At 37.1% G+C, this 17,831-nt stretch overlaps 1 protein-coding gene across 7 annotated transcripts in view; it reads left to right on the top strand.

Moving 5' to 3' along the window:
• Positions 1 to 17,831, top strand: part of DLC1 (DLC1 Rho GTPase activating protein) — a 530,403-nt gene that overhangs the window by 111,749 nt on the left and 400,823 nt on the right. The gene's annotated exons all lie outside the window — the stretch shown is intronic.

The raw sequence follows: 17,831 nt of genomic DNA, 5'->3' as shown, positions 1-17,831 counted from the left end.
TGCTACAGCCCCTTTGGCTAATTCTAAAGATGCCATCCTCCCCTGCGAAGCTTTCAAGTGAGAGAAGCAAGGGCTAAGATGGTGCTACCTGAATTATGGTTTAGCAAGTGAACCCTTGACCAAAACTTGTCTTTTCTATAGAATTTCCCTACATTTTTCCAAAAACTGTAGTGAGTTATAGTCCTGATATAAGTCCAAGCACAGTTTCTTCTTCTATAAACCCCACATGGTCAGTGGCATAGAAGAAACCCTGCATTTTTGACACTGGTATGCACCAATTAAAACATATATCCTTGCCCCTCTCTTGATAGATTCATCCATAACTGCAATTCTCGTAAACACAAAAGTAATGTTCTTTGTTCTGTTCAACTGGGGCTATCTACCATGAGAGAGAAAAAAAAAATCTACTACTTTCTTTGTAGTGAAGAAATCTGGTTTTCATAGACTGTGGTTTTGCTAACAAACTAGATCAGTAACGTGTCGTGAGTTAGTTTAAATGAAGTCAAAGACTTTACAGCAAAAATCAGTGTCCACAAGCTATATGCTAACAGAGCATTTTGTGCTTCTGGCAGACTGTCCCTTCCTTACATAAGTTTTATGAAAATGTTAATGCTCCATAAAGTTGTTATGATAAAAGTGTTTAGGTCACTTTTTCAAAAACTTTCATATATCCTATCAAATCTGTTTGAGGGAATGCTGTAATGATATAAGACAGTATTAACTGACCTATGGCATAGCTCCCCTAAAATAAAACAAACTCCACCCAACTGCCAATGGAAACATTAAACATTCCAGAAACATATACTCACCACTTGAACATTTATATCAATACTAAGAATGCTGGAAAGAATTTACTCTTGGACATGTCACTATAGCATGGTTGCCTTTTGAGAGTTATAATTATATCTCATTTACAAGTTCTAACTTAAATATTCTATTTTAAGCATTCTGTCATTCTAAAGTGTTGTGACATTGCCTGATGGAATATTTACTTTAACTGTACAACCCATTTAGGATGCCTTCTAATAAATAGATTAAATGAAAACTTTTAGGTTGGGAATTTATCCTAGAGAACTACGATTATGGGAGAAGCCCTTAGAACTAAAATGTAAGAATTTTTGTTTTATGCATTATTGGATGAGTGTTAAAATACCGTTGAATTGGCAATTCGCCATTTTTAGAAATTTACCAGAAGAAACAATAGAGCATATTCATAGAAAGATATGTACAGAGGTGTTCATCACTATATTGCATGTTACTGAAAGAAAAATGAAACAGTCTACATTTGCATCAATAAAGAATTTGTTTAGGCCAGGCGCGGTGGCTCATGCCTGTAATCCCAGCACTTTGGGAGGCCGAGGCAGGCGTATCACGAGGTCAGGAGATCGAGACCATCCCGGCTAACGTGGGGAAACCCTGTCTCTACTAAAAATACAAAAAATTAGCCGGGCATGGTGGCGGGCGCCTATAGTCCCAGCTACTCGGGAGGCTGAGGCAGGAGAATGGCATGAACCCGGGAGGCGGAGCTTGCAGTGAGCCGAGATTGCGCCACTGCACTCCAGCCTGGGTGACACAGCGAGACTCCGTCTCAAAAAAAAAAAAAAAAAAAAAAAAGAAATGGTCTAAGAATGTGTTTATTATTTATCTATTGTATGGAATGCTGTGCTTTCATTAAAAAGATGGAGTCAGATCCAAGCACACTAACTTTTAAAGAGGCTCATAATATAGTATATCTGAAAAACAACAATAGCAGACCAATATGTATAGACAGCCAAACCTTAATGTCAAAATGTGTGTGTGTAGGTATGTGTGTGTGTGTGTGTGCGTGTGTATATGTGTGTGTGTGTGTGTGTATATATATGAATGTAGACAGTAATATAAACCTCTCTGTATGGCTGAATAATATGTGAAATCCTGGCTAAATAGGCACAAAATTGTTAACAGCAATTACATTGGATGAGTGGAATTAAAAGAACAGGAGGGGTTTTCACTTTTTACCCCACATAATTTTTATAAAAGATCACAGAATTATGTATGAAATGCATACACTGAACAGAAACACAAAAATAAAATAATATTTAGTATATAAACTGAGGCATTTTCTGCATGGCACAAAACAACCCTTTATCTGCATTATTATTATGATTCTGCTTTTATAAATTACAAACAAATATTTATAAAGTTTTTCACACTATTAACAAGAGTTCTAATCTAGTTGATGCCTAATACTAGTGCAACTGGTTTAGAAGAGATAAGTTTTTTGGAGGCACACATGTGCCACATTTTCATGTCTGTAGGGAACGCGGTGGCAAATGGTCAAGTGGTAGAAAGAGTTTGCTAATTGTCTATATATTTAAAACTGTTTGTCAGCCATAGTAATACCTGTAAGATAAGAACTTGGAAAAGTGAAATCAATTAAGGCTAATATCATTTTAGTTATGGAATTGTAATCAGCTCATTATCTGATAATCATGTGATTGAATCAAATCCTTCAATAAATTTGTGCACATTGATTTCTTTTGTCAAGATAACATCAAAGTTCTAAGACCTGAAGAAGAAAAATAAAAGAGCTTATAAGGGGGATCTTCAAAATGTATTGAAATAGTGCTTTAGAGATATTGTACTTTTGATAAAAATTATCCTTCCTTGAAGCCCATAAATCTTAGCAGGCATTCATCGTTTTGCAAAGCTTAGTTTTACTTAGTTTCCGATGATATTTTGGACTATCAGGGTTTAGTCACACATATATTTATCAGGAGTCTCAATTGGAGGGGATTACATTTGTAGTATATGTACAAGTATATACCTTTATTTTTAGTATATATGTAGTATATAGGGGATCACAAATATTGACCTTTTAAGCCAATAATTCCTCTAAATAGGATGAACTATATAATGAAATTGAAGCCACTGATACCAAAGGAAAACCAAACAAATTGTGAGCAAATGTCAGTGAATGTGCCATAAGGTTGGGTGACATATGAGCAGCACTCACAGGGCCTGGCTGGTCTCTGGGGTGAGGCGGCTGGCTGGTTAAAAGCAATTCTGAGACAAATTCCAAAGTAGTCTGGAGGAGGGAGACAGTCTAAGAAGTGGTCTCTTTAAACCAGATGAGATGTGAAGATGGAAAACATTTAGGGAAAGACTTGAGGTTAGATATTTTTTCTTAAAGAAGTGGTTTACTAATTAGAGAGAGTCCAAAATTCAGTCTTCTATAAAGACTACTTAAATAGTTCTGAATTTTTTGAATAACCATAATAATTATACAAATGTCTGAACATATGTTTATTTGCTCACATAAGACAAGAAAGAATCCATATTACAAAGCAAAATAAACTCCAAAAAAGATGCAAAGATAATCTGAACTTTAAGAAGACACCTAATTCTACATTCCAACAAAAACCTTATATTCCAAAAACAAATTAAATGAATGTTAGGGTCTTAGTTTATCCCTCAGGTTTGTGTGTGTTTGTTTATTTCTTTGAGATGGAGTCTTGCTTCCTCACCCAGGCTGGAGTGCAGTGGTGTGATCTCCGCCCATTGCAACTTCCGCCTCCTGGGTTCAAACAATTCTCCTGCCTCAGCCTCCTTAGTAGCTGGGATTACAGCTGTGCACCCCCACATCTGGCTAATTTTTATATTTTTAGTAGAGATGGGGTTTCGCCATGTTGGCCAGCCTGGTCTCAAACTCCTGACCTCAAGTGATCCACCTGCCTCAGCCTCCCAAAGTGTTGGGATTACAGGTGTGAGCCACTGTGTCCGGCCTATATCTCAGTATTAATTAGGCTATAGATTTGGCTGCTATCTCAGAAAGCATAATAGTGGTCCAAATGACATATTTCTCTCACATGCATAAAATAGGGATAAGAAGTTCTGAACTAATATGTAGGCTCTATGCCTTCAGAATCCACACCCCTTTTATCTACCCTCTCTGCTCTCGAGTCCTCCTCTATATTCAAGTCAGTGGGAAGGCAAAAGGCTACAGGGGTGATCGCACCCCGTGTACAGGCAGTACCCAGGTCGTCAGCTTCACTGCAATTTCATGGGCTAGAATTTCGTTGCATGGGCATATCTAGCAATAAAGGAACTGACCATTGGAATCTGCATTCTGGACAAGCATATGTTTGCTAAAAGTTCTATTATCAAAGACGTATGGGACAATTTATATTGAGAGATAACTCATAACATAAATATTGAGGAATACACTCTAACATAAATATATACCAAAATATCGTGACATGTTGTGAAAGAAATAACCAAGCTGCATATATGTTCTGTGGTATTCTGTAGAAACACTAGGTGCTTTAATTTCATACAACAGAATACCTCTCCTCATTATGAAACTATTTGATATATTAAGTGATATTTATCAAATGCTATATCATTTCTCATAGAAAAACTGTCCAGGAATAAAACATTATATTGTACATACTGTACTTTAAATCTCTGGAAAATATAATACATTGTCTATGACTGATAAAAATCAAATATTTTCTCCTTATTCTATATTTAAAATATGCAAACATTTGGTAAAAGGACTCCCATACCTGACATGATACTCTCTTTCCTTTCTATCCCCTGAATGCTGATGGGGGAGACTTGTAACAAGGGGAGGATAACATTGACCAATGGGTGACATAAAGAAGATAGTAAATTGTGCAGAAAATGGAATGAACCAAAGTAGGAGGCTGACTGGGACAATATAAAAGGAAACAAACTATTTAAAGAAAATAAGTTCTAGAAAATAAGTTTACAATGTAAAGAGGTATAGAATATATTGTAATTATATTTAACAATATAACAAGTATTGTAACTATAGTTAACAATAATATATAGTTTCAAATAGCTAGAAGAAGGATATTGAACCTTCTCAGCACATATGTTCTCAGACATGATCAATGTTTGGAACGATGGCTCTTCTAACTACCCAGATCTGATCACTAAACACTGTATGTATCAAAACATCATCTATGTGCCCCATAAGATTATAAACAATGTTTATGTATCAACCGAAAAATTTTTAATTAAAAAGATAAATTAAAACAAGAAATGAAAACCTAAAAGATAGTTAAGCCAAGCCTCCAGACTAATGTAGCAAGATATGTGGAATGAAAGCAAGGACAATGAAGGAATTAGCTTGTGAATAAGCTTAGTATCAGGCGACAAGGAGGGAAGGAATGTAAAGCAGGGTAGGTATATATAGCTCTGCAGATAAATTCATAATAACAGTATTATTTTACACTAAGCTTGCACTGGTTTTAATGACACAGGCCTGTTGAGAAGATTGTGCTTCCCAAATCCCCTTGTTTTGACACTTGTTTCCCTAGGCTAAAGATTGGAGCTGGCAATGAAAGCTTATTTCCAAGTGGTTAGTTGGTGTGTAAATTCATAACAAGTTCCTGTGACAGTTCTTATCCAACATATTCTTAGTGAGTTTTGTGTCCCAGGTAAAGCCAATAGCTTTGTAAATAGCTTATTTTGTGCTTCATTGGGCCACTGAAAACTATCAAATAATTTCATGCCATTTAACCTGGTTTTTGCCTGATAAATAACCAGAAAGCCAAAAACATATTTGCAGATATTTGGGGCTCAAATATATTGTCTCATGACAAATAAATATAAGTCTCCTAAAACCAACTTGAAATGCAAAAACATTTAATTGTAAGATAAACAAAAACGCTAGGTATAGCGTCTGGTAAAATCAATCAATAAATATTGAGCATTTTCAATATTCCAGGTGCTATCCTATGTGCTTGGTCCACCACCATGAGCCAGTTAGCAGAGTTTATTCCATTGCAAAGCATCTAGTCACTGAAATCCCAATGGAGATTCCAAGTAGGGCTTCTGTTTGAATGACGTATAAGGCTGGCACTGAAGAGAGGAGAGAGTAGTGAGAGAGGTGGAGGGAGAGAGAAAACAGAGAGAGATAGACAGAGAGAGTAAGTGATAGAAAAAAAGGACAGGCTAAAATAGGATACCAAAAATAGCACTGGCCATTTGTAAAGAAAAAAATAAATACAAGTCTTTGACAAAAAGTAAATATGTAGCAGGCTGGAATCAGATTCAATTTCAACAGGATGATGTGGTTATCACAAGCAGGAGTTTAGCAAAGAGACAGGGAACATGAACTTGACTCCAGAGATTATACAGCTGATGGAGCTAAATCATTGCTATTTTTTAACATCAGGTGATGACCAAAGCCAGCCTTATGGGCTGTATCTCCAACAGGCTAGAGGTGGAACCCTCAGATAAGCTCATATTTCAAGATCCTCACATGTTTTACTTTTTTGGGGTGTTTACTTTCCCCGGTTTTCTCAGTCAAGTTAGTTGATCAATTCTCTCTATACCCACAGAAGACTTATTACTAACATGATGTATACATTCCTACTGTAATCCTATGTGTAATGTATAATAAACAAATTCACTGGAATCCAATTGATTCCACCATTGCTAACTAAAATGTAGCTCATTGAGCACAATTATTCAACCTTGTGTCCGCAGTGCTTAGAACCTGTTCATAAATGCTAGAACGAATGAATGTCTTCGTTGTGGTAAGATATTTATTTTCAGAGGATAATGCCAAGTGTCATGAGCCCAAGTTATAAAGATGCAGAAGAACTTAAGTCATACAACCACCACCACTGGCCACATATCCCCTCTCTGTTCTGCCTGCTAGTTCTGTGCTAAATCAGGACATGAGAGAAGAAGAGGGACAAGGGAATCATGTAAAATCTGGATCTCTGAGGAAACCTTCAAGACTGAGATCATTATTACGCTGTGCTACAAAAGAACTCACTAATCATAACTAATTGGTCAATAGCAAACGATGAGTAGTAAATGTTATCCCGAAGATACTTAGTTGTATCCAGAAAGGAGTGGACAAGGATGAGTGTAGAAAAGGAAACTGTTAGAATATCCATTCACGTATATTTTATCATTTAATTTTATGTATGTTCTATAACATACATATTAACACAAAAGTGTATGTGTTATTGTTTATAAGTAAGTAACATACACATGCTTGCAGGGGAGTCCATATCAAAAATGTCAGAGGCCACTGGTCTAGAAATTCCATAGCTTTTCTGGTTAATGTCACTATGAGGAAGTTGGGGGTGGAGTGGAGAGAAGATGGCAGGAAGAATAGAATAAGAGATTGAAAGACAAATGATTGGGGAGATTAAGAAGCATTTGTTTAGAGTGTCAAATGCTAACAAATTCTTTTTCAATTTTCATTGTGAAAATGACATAAAGTTGGGAGATTTGCTGCCAGATGCCTTTAAGGCTATATATATATATATATATATATATATATATATATATATATATTAAATCTGAATATATATATAAAAAATATTAAATCTGAATATGTATATATTCAGATTTAATTGCCCTCACTCAGAATATATATATATTCTGAATTTATATATATATATATTCTGAATTTATATATATATGTGTGTGTGTGTATATATATATTTATATAAATTCTGAATGAGGGTAATTAAACCTGAACGTTCCTTGTTCCAGATATTATTGGGGAAAAAAAGTAGTTACGATGTATGAGGGGCCTCTGATTTAATCAGTGATTTGAACCAAAATGTCACATTTACATCAGTTGTTAACAGGATCATTAACGAGTTCACATTAACCCAACATCAGCTTTTATTGGAGCAAGAATTAATACACTTTTATGATGTTATTTTAAATAATGAATGGTTACTTCAGAGCCAGTTGTGCATTGGAGGCTATCGTAATAGTGAAACTGATTTAGCTTGTTCCTCATGGATTTCTGTTACTATAAACCATGACCAATTTATTAATCTTTTAATACCAACAAACCACCATAGGTTTTGGCTGCCTCCCTCGAAGAAATGCCAATATCCACACAAGTTGGGATAAATCACATAACCTATGTAACAGAGTCCTGCCTCTTATCCGGGTACCAGACACAATGGTGCCAACAGGATCTGTTTGTTTTCTGGCTCATGTTCTTACAAATGATGTACTTATCCCTTGCTGCCAACAAGATCTCTATTCCACAGATAATTTTCTAACCGTAAAGAAAATTATAGTGCTATTTTAAAGATAACCTCACCAATTTCAAAGGAAATATAAGCAACTGGGAAAAATAAACTTTTACTCTTTTCTTAGTTCTAGTTCTATATTGACATAGGAATAAAACTAGTGATTAACGAACCTCTTCAATTTTTTCATTTCTATTTTTTGAGCCAATGAAACTTCAAAAGGGTTTGCAGCTTTTTATGCACATTAAAAATTAACCTAGAGATTTTTGAAAATATTGAAATAGCATCATTATTTGGTCTAGAAAATGAATGGCTTGGACTGAACTTGATTTTCCAGCCAAGAGAGTAAGCTGTGATGACGAAAAAAAGCACAACCTAAAGTGGGGGGTGTTATTTAACCTTTGTGAGCCTTTCATGCCCCTGGAAAATGGAGAAAACAGTCTCGGCCTTACAAGGTTGTTAGGAACATTAAGTAAAATGGAAAATCTGATTAAACATCCACATAGTACAGCACCTAGAACAATGGTATTTTTTAACCAGAATTCGAGATGAGGATCTGACAGCCAAACAATTGGACTGCAGAATTATTATATCTGAAAATAATACAAATTCTAGTAGAATCTATATTCACAGCATATATAACCAGCCAGCATAAGTAGCTTCTTCAGTGGGAAATTTCTGGAGTCCTGCACTGCCCAGGGTTAAGTGTCTACAGATTCTTCACAATGCCTAGAACAAAATAAAGAAGCCAACAGCCTCTGAAGCCAAACTGCCTGGGTTTCAGTCCTGCTTCCCTCACACGTATCTTTCTAATCTTGTAAGTTATTTAATCTCTCTATGGCACAGTTTTTTTTTCATTTGTATAACAGGATTCTCCATCTGTTGTTAGAAATATTAAATGAGTTAATATATACAAAGTAGTTAAAAGTGTCTGTGTACACATAGTAAACACCTTGTGACTTCAGCTATTATTAATAGTAGCAACATTGTGTGTGTGTGTGTGTGTGTGTGTGTGTATGGTGTGTGTGTTTTACTAAATTGCCCTAATTATAAATCTGAGAGTTTCTTAGAAAAATCTCGGGGCCGGGGGCAGGGACTGACAAATTTCAAGAGAGAATTGAGAAAGTATGTCAACCCACATGGACATCCGAGGCATCAAGTTTTATCATTAAATAGTAGAGCTGGCCAGGCACGGTGGCTCACGCCTGTAATCCCAGCACTTTGGGGAGCCAAAGCAGGCAGATCACCTGATGTCAGGAGTTCGACACCGGTCTGACCAATATGATGAAACCCTGCCTCTATTAAAATACAAAAATTAGCCAGGCATGGTGGCATGCACCTGTAATCCCAGCTGCTCAGGAGACTGAGACAGGAGAGTCACTTCAACCCAGGAGGCAGAGGTTGCAGTGAGCCAAGATCACACCACTGCACTCCAGCCTGGGCAGCAAGAGCAAAACTGCATCTCAAAAAATAAAAATAAAAAATAAAAAATAAATGAGCCTAGAATATGCATTCGTTGGCTAAATATTTATTATCTTCTCTTTCCCATGCACTTTGCTATGTTTGGTGTAGAATATGAATAAGAATATATGTGCCTTCTTACCTAAAGGTGTTTACACATTAGTAGGGACAATGTAACACACAAATAACTAACTTTCATATTAAGCGTAATTAACTTCAATAAGTTTTGAACTACAAGTAAGGTTATATCTTAATTAGGTTTCAACATAATTAAAGTTAGAAAGTATTCAGATCCCCAGAGATCGGGCTAAGGGAGGATCCCTTTCCAGATGGGGAGGTCAGAAAAGTCTTCGCTCAGTTGGTGTATGGGCTGAGCTTTAAAGGATACACTTTAGATTTTGCACTTGTGGGAATACATGAGGGAAAGGGATCTCTTTGTGGCATTTTAACTGTTCTGTTTTCTGTTTCTGTCTTCAAACTTCTATTTTTTAGCTACGTAATTTCTGGGCTCACCATATTTTAAACAATTATCTAGATTTCAATATACTAATGAGTCCTGAAAATGATGCTGGCTTTATAGCTAATTTATAGTTAATTTGCTCCCTAGCTAGTATTTGATAAAAAAGCTAAATGAAAATTGTGGAAATGTGCTTTGTGACTAAGGCATTAGCAGGAGATATATTAACAAAATGGTTCAACTATGAAATAATGATATTAGGTATTCATTCCCACTAATTCTCAATTCCCTCACTGAAGAATCATGTACGGAATGTTTTTAATACACTGTTTTATATAGTTTTGACCAGTTATAACAAGGTGATTTATCAGCATAATTGACTGAAAGCATGAGAAGTAAGAAGGCATGAGAATAATTCCTCGTTCATTAAAACTTCAATGCTGATCATATTTCATATTCTACTCACATACTGGCCTTAGGCATAATTAGAAATTTTCTGTAGTATCACTTTGAACAGGTACCCAAAGGTATTTTAGTCAGAGTGTAAAGCAGACAAGAAATGTACTTCATAAATATCTGATAAAATGTAAAATATCAATGGTCACCTTCTTTAAGTGTAAAACAAGAGATTTTCAGGCCTGGTGCAGTGGCTCACGCCTGTAATCCCAGCACTTTGGGAGGCTGAGGTGGGTGGATCACAAGGCCAGGAGTTCAAGACCAGCCTGGCCAAGATGGTGAAACTCTGTCTCTACTAAAAATACAAAAATTAGCCGGACATGGTGGTGGGCACCTGTCATCCCAGCAACTCAGGAGGCTGAGGCAGAGAACTGCTTGAAACCAGGAGGGGGAGGTTGCAGTGAGCCGAAATCACGCCATTGCACTCCAGCCTGGGCAACAGAGTGAGACTCCGTTTCAAAAAAAAAAAAAAAAAAAAAAGGAAAACATTTTCTAACTCTAAGAACAGAAAATGGGAGCATGCAGACCCTGTGAGTTCAACAGCTACGCTGTTCGTCTTCTCTTGTTATGGGACAAACTTGGAGTGGGAAAGACTAGTGCTGAGGTTCAGTGTACTAAGTCTTAATTTTTACCATTATTGTATAAATTTTGAGACTGAATGTCAATTTAGGGCACAAAATTCATTGATGAATTTCTGAATGACATAAACTTTTTCTTAAGAGAATTATGACATGTAGATAGCCCAAACCTATGGCAGGAATATTAAAAATAAAGTAAATTTACTTAACAAAAATATTATGGATGTCCATTCATTTTCAGTACCTGTCATAATCACCCACAACTGGAAATTCAATATTTTGCTTCTTGCAAAAGTATACTCTTTATTGAAACCTGGAGTAGAAGAGGTGACAAGCACAAAAGAACCAAATGGTCACTACTGCAGGGAATACATTAGTAACTCGACTAATTGTGCTCTGATCCCACATTTCCAAAGGACTTCCAAAAGGAAACCGCAGCAGACTTCCCTTAGAGGGCCTGTGGATAATTTGCCTCACCCCATCCACAAAAGCACAGGGAGATGGGACTTTGAGTCAGTATCACAGCTGACCAGTACCTACATTAAGAAACAATCTGCCAATTTCTTGTGTACAGAATGATTATTTCTCACCCTATGTAGTTGCTGTTGTGTAGTTGGGACTTTAACTTCCAATCCATTCATCAAGGACATCCGTTGCATTTTGCCTTCATTTTGTTGTAGGATAATCACAAGATCTTGAATATCCTGTCCTATGTTCATTTATCCAACAAGCAAGTAATTGCTCAGTGGACTAGACCATGCTAGGTGTCATCTTACAAACAAATATGGATGAAACACCCAGAATTTGCATTCCATAGGTTCATGGAATGTTTCAGTTGGAAAAAACTAAATACCCTAGCATTTCATTTGAACTAAAATAAAATGTGTGGGTATTGACAAGACCAAGGAGCTGTAACTTAGAATGTTAATAGTGGTATGTCGTGGTACCAGTGTGAAGTTGCTGCCCCACAGAGAAAATGCTGAGTTTAACATTATTATGGAAACTCTATAATTTAAAAGTAATCAGAAAGAATTGGCCAACATCGAAATGTAACACAAACCTAATATTAAGGGTTTTCTTAAATGATGAAAGGAAATGTCTTATGCCTCTTTCAGACATTTGTCTACTTTGTGTGCAGGGGAAAAAAACATCTGAGAATTTAACTGCCATTTCAGGTATATGCTGACAAAAACATAAAATGGATTTTTTAAAGCAAAATGGAATGGAGTCTAAAATGAGCTTTGTTTTTTCTACGTTTCTCCTGGTTTCTAGTTTTGCAATAAAAATTTGCTTTTTCCTAAGCCATGAATTTTCATTTCATTCGGTTATTCTGTACTCCTTCCCCATGGTCAACATAGACTTTTATCATAAATGTGATCTCTGTCCACTTAAAAGTTACAAAGTGCTTTCTCTCAGATGTTCACAGTGTTTGGATTGAGGCATGATAAATTTTAAACAAGCTGAAAAGTATTTCAAACAAGTCCCATGCCATGAGCAATTGTCAAGAGGGCAGAGGATAAAGAAAGTTAGCTAGTGGATTTCTGTGTACTCGTCATGCAAATTTTTCTTTTAAACATGTCATTGATCACATAAAGCACTATATTTTTATGCTTAAAATTCTGCTTAGACTAGAAACAAAAAGCATGCTAAGTTGTGCATCAGCCTTTCCTGGGCAACTCAAAATGGAAATAAATCTATTTTTGACATTTCATACCCGATAGTTATTGGAATCCTAAATCTTCAAGCCTGGCCATTGAGGGAATGTATCTTCTGATAGAGAATAAGTGAACAATAGTTGCGTGGGTTATGTGAAGTCTGTAGATTACGAGATTTAATTTCTAAGTTTCACATACGTCTTTCCATTTTTAAGAGGGCCAGATTTACTCAGGAGATGTCAACAGATACGTTACTACATTGATACAGTGAGTGATGCATACATACTGCTGTCCAAGATTTGCACCTCCAGTATTCCCTTCTAAAAACATGGCTGTGCAGTGCCAAGCTTGAGTTCCAGTTACTGCACAGAATGTCACAGCAAAATGTGGTGTACATAAGGTCATTTGAGATAGCAGAAAATAGGGTAGGGTGGCAAGTAGCAACAAGAAGTGCATGTTCAAACAAGGACAATGCTACTGTCTCTTTTCAAGCTATATTGAAGTCATTTTAAGCCTATTGTTTGTTTATGATGAGAGAATAAAACCGAATATTGTGGCTAACAAAGATGGCTACACTATGGTTTTCTATACTGCATCAGGACTTGGGAAAGAAAAATAAAAGTCAGTCTCTATGTAGGAGAAAATAGTAGAAGTGTGTTAGAATTCCAAAATCCCTGCTATTAAAAGAAAGTATAAAGGAGCTACGAAGCCATGTTTAAAGTACCAAAGATTTAAAATAGCCACCACACTTAAGGTGAATCATAACCTTGTCTAGGGATTTTTATTGTTGTTCTGTATTTCAAATCCTGGAGAGCTGTACTTGACATAGCATTTTCAAGGAATGGGTACCATTTCAACCACTTCATAAGTACTTAATTCTGGAAGAATTATTAGCAAATAAGCAAATATTTTGTCATAAGTTTCCTGGTCCAACCACTGTGAGTCCCACGGTAATCTCTCTTCTGCTTGCTGGTCATAGCGCACATCCCTGTCATGGTCAGTAGGTACCCAGGTGAGAAGGACGAGATGGACTTTTTCTGTACATATGACAGATGGCCTCCAGGGACTGTTTATGTTCAAAGTGACATATTTACCTTGCCTACTGTTGCTGCCATTAGTTCCTTCTGGGCAGAATTTCATTGCCACTCTGATAATACCCTTCTGCATTTTAACAAGGATGTTGTGAAACTATGAAACCAAGAAAACTAAACAGATACATGGAAATAAGAATGAGTTGTAAGCAATAGCCATCACTCATGTGTTCGGTTCCATCCTTTCCTTAAGGAAGGAGTTTAAAAGCCAATTTACTTTGAAGAAAAGCAAGTTAAAGTATATCCATCGCTCCAAAAACTAAAGAGAATCAGTCCAGGCATACAAGACTTATTTCAGAAATTAAAAATGTTTATTGAGAATGACGGCTAGATTCATATTGTTATCTGTCCATATGTACCTGTGGGCTAATCATAGGTAGAGAGAGTTAAGCTAAAAAAACAGAGATTGAGAATGAATCTTCACTTTAGAAACACTGTAAAAATGCATCTGTAAGCTTAGTCTTATTTAACAATTCTAATGAACATAATAATTTTATATCTTCATGATCTCTCATATCCATTTCCTTTATTCTCTACCATCTTTTCCTCAAATTACTGCTACGTTTTCTTAACCGGCCTCTTGGCCTTTGGTCTTAACCCCTTCCAATCCATATTCCACACTGCAGCTCAGATTGTCTTTATTTCAGTATATACTTGTTTATTTATTTTGAGACAGAGTCTCACTCTGTTGCCCAGGCTGGAGTGCAATGGCGTGATCTGGGTTCACTGCAACCTCTGCCTCCCAGGTTCAATCGATTCTCTTGCCTCAGCCTCCCTAGTAGCTAGGACTACAGGCGATGCTACCACGCCTGGCCTTTTTCTGTACTTTTAGTAGAGATTGGGTTTCACCCTGTTGGCCAGGCTGATCTCGAACTCCTGACCTCAAGTGATCCAGCAGCCTCGGCCTCCCAAAATGCTGGGATTACAGGTGTGAGCCACCACACCCCGCCCGAGATTATCTTTAAACAATGCAAATCTGTACTTCTCCCTTCTATTGCTTCAAAATTCCAATATGGAAGACATGGTTTTCAAGGACAGTCACAATCTGGGCCCTGTTCACCTATGCCATCTCATCTTCACCTTCTCCTCATCCCATACTTTACAGCAAACTTAAACTTTTTCCAGTTACCTCTCACACACTCTCTCTCCCTGAAAGCTCTCCCAGCTCACCTCCCTGCCCTTGCCGAACTGGTTTTGGGTTATTCTTCAAGTTTCTTCTTACCTGATACTTCACTTAAAATGTCTTCCCTGAACCCCTCAAAAACTGAATTGGGGCCACCTTCTAGGTGTCTCTGTGCATCCTGCAAGTACGTGCCCTAGCATAGCACCTGTCACACTGGATTGGAACCATCTATTCACTTATCCATACTGTAGTGATTGAATTGTGGCCCCTCAAAAGGTACATGCACATTGTAACCCCTGGAACCTGCAAATATGATCTTGTTTGGAAAAAGGGTCTTTGCAGATGTAATCAAGTTAAGGATCTCAAGGTGAGATCATCCTGGATATCCCAGGTGGACCCTCAATCTAATGACAAGCGTCCTTACAAGAGACAGAAGAGGAGCAGACATGGACACACAGAGAAGGCCATGTGAAAACAGAAGCAGAGATTGGACTGATGCAGCCATAAGTAGAGGAGCGCCCGAAGCCACTAGAAGCCGGAAGAGGGAAGGAAAGATTCTGCCCTAGAGCCTTCTGAGAAAAGCACAGCCCTGCCAACCTACTTTGATTTCTGGCCCCTAGAATTGTGAAAAAAATTCCTGTTGTTTTAGAACAGTTAAGTTTGTAGTGATTTGTTAGAGCAGCCTCAGGAAACTAGTATACAAACCTACAATTCAAACTGTAAATTCCTTGAAGACAGGGACCGTCACACTCATTACTTAGTCACCATTCTCTCCTTAGCGCCTAGCATATGCCCAGTGTACAGCATGCATTTATTAAATTTCTGTTGAATGAGTGATTGAGTGAAGACAAGCATGGCACTTCAAGCATTATCTTATGTCACAATAATCATTAATCCTATTCTCTCACTGTCTCTCTGTTCCAATTAAATCGCGTAATCACGTCAGGCTATATTGACTCATCTTAAGTTCTACCTAATATCTCTCAAGAAATGCTAATAAAAGGTAACTATGACCTATAGTTAATTACGTGGGGACATCTCCACATTAAATGTCCCTTATTTTGCTTGATAGTAAACATGATTTCTATAGCTATAGTTTTAAGAAGTCAAGATTACTGAACCAATTCCAAGCTTTAAATTATTTCACCGCTTAACTTGAATAAAGACACTTCTAGTCAGACAGCATTGCTCTATTCATCAACTACCTATTTTTATCTTTTTAATATGTAAATGATACATGCACATGGCAAAAGAAATTATAAAATGAAAAGTTAAACTCTCTCTCTCTGACTTGTCCCATTCTTGCAGACACCATGATTAACTGTCTCCAATCTGTGCATTAGATATATGACTACAAATACATGCTTCCATTTATATACATACATATTAATTAATGATATTACTTCAAATTTATAATGTCCACCTGTGAAAGATGGGGTATTTCCTTTGTTCATTTAACAAATATTCTTTGACTGCTGTATTCATTTTCTTGGGCTGTTGTAACAAAGCACCTTAAATTGCATGCTTAAAAGAACAGAAAGTCATCATAATTGTGGTCTAGAAGTCTCAGATCAAGGTGTGGGCAGGGTTAGCTCCTTCAATTGGCTCTGAAGGAGAATTGGTTCCTTTACACTGCCCTAGCTTCTGGTGGTTTGCTGCTAATCTTTGTCATTCTTTGGCTTGAAGACTTGTAGGTATATTATCCTTCTATAGGCGTTTACGTTTATGTGGGCTTCTTCGTGTGTGTGTGTGACTATGTCCAAATTTCCCCTTTTTTAAGGACATCAGTTGAGTTGGAATACTGGCCTGTACAACCTCATCACAACATGACTAGTTACATCTACAAAAACCCTATTTCCAAATAAAGTCACATTGTGAGGTACTGGGGATAACATTTCAACATATGAATTGGGAGAGGGGTCCAGTTCAACCTATAACCAGTGCTTATGTTTTGTGCCAAGCACAGTTCCATATAACAGAACAACGGGGCTATAAATTTTCTATCAGAAACTTACATTCTAATGGAGTCTGGCATTCTCATACTTGCTCAAAGCTTCTTCTTTGTAACAACGGACTTTTATTATTTATGTCTTTTTTCTTCTTCCAGTATTTAGCTTTATGAATGTCAGTTATTTATTTTATTTAAAATGCTTATTCTTCTGTTTGTTTGTTTTATTTATTTATTTACTTTTTGAGACAAGGTCTCACTCCCATCACCCAGGCTGCAGTGACTGGCACAATCATGGCTCACTGCAGCCTCAACTTCCCAGACTCAGGTGATTCTCCCACCTAAGTCTCTCAAGTAGCTAAAACTACAGGCATGCATCACCATGCCTGGTTAAGATTTTGTATTTTTTTGAGGAGATGGGGTTTTGTCATGTTGCCCAGGCTGGTCTCAAACTCTTGAGCTCAAGTGATCCAGCTGCCTTGGCCTCCCAAGTTACTGGGATTACAGGCGTGAGCAACTGCACCCAGCCTATTTGTTGATTTATCCATTTTTAATATTTTAGTTAAATTTATTGTCTTTCCATTTCAAAAGCGTAGAGAATTATGATCTCTCATACTCATTTCCTTTATTCTCTGCCATCTTTTCCTTAAATTACTGCTACATTTTCTTAACTGGCCTCTTGGCCTTTGGTCCTAACCCCTTTCAATCTGTATTCTACACTGCAGCTCAGATTATCTTTACTTACATATTTATTTATTTATATATTTTGAGACGGAGTCTTGCTCTGTTGCCCAGGCTGCAGTGCAATGGCGTGATCCCAGCTCACTGCAACCTCCACCTCCCAAGTTCAAGCAATTCTCCTGCCTCAGCCTCCCTAGTAGCTAGGACTACAGGCAATGCTACCACGCCTGGCAAATTTTTTATACTTTTAGTAGAAATTGGGTTTCACCCTATTGGCCAGGCTGGTCTCAAACTCCTGACCTCAAGTGATCCCCTTGGTCCATCTCTCTTCTCCTTCCTACTTTGTATCTTAATTTT

Source organism: Gorilla gorilla, chromosome 7 (assembly GCF_029281585.2).
Source record: "Gorilla gorilla gorilla isolate KB3781 chromosome 7, NHGRI_mGorGor1-v2.1_pri, whole genome shotgun sequence".
In the NCBI taxonomy this organism is placed as follows: domain Eukaryota; kingdom Metazoa; phylum Chordata; class Mammalia; order Primates; family Hominidae; genus Gorilla; species Gorilla gorilla.
The sequence above is the reverse complement of the archived record's forward strand: the minus strand, read 5'-3'. Positions and strand labels throughout refer to the sequence as shown.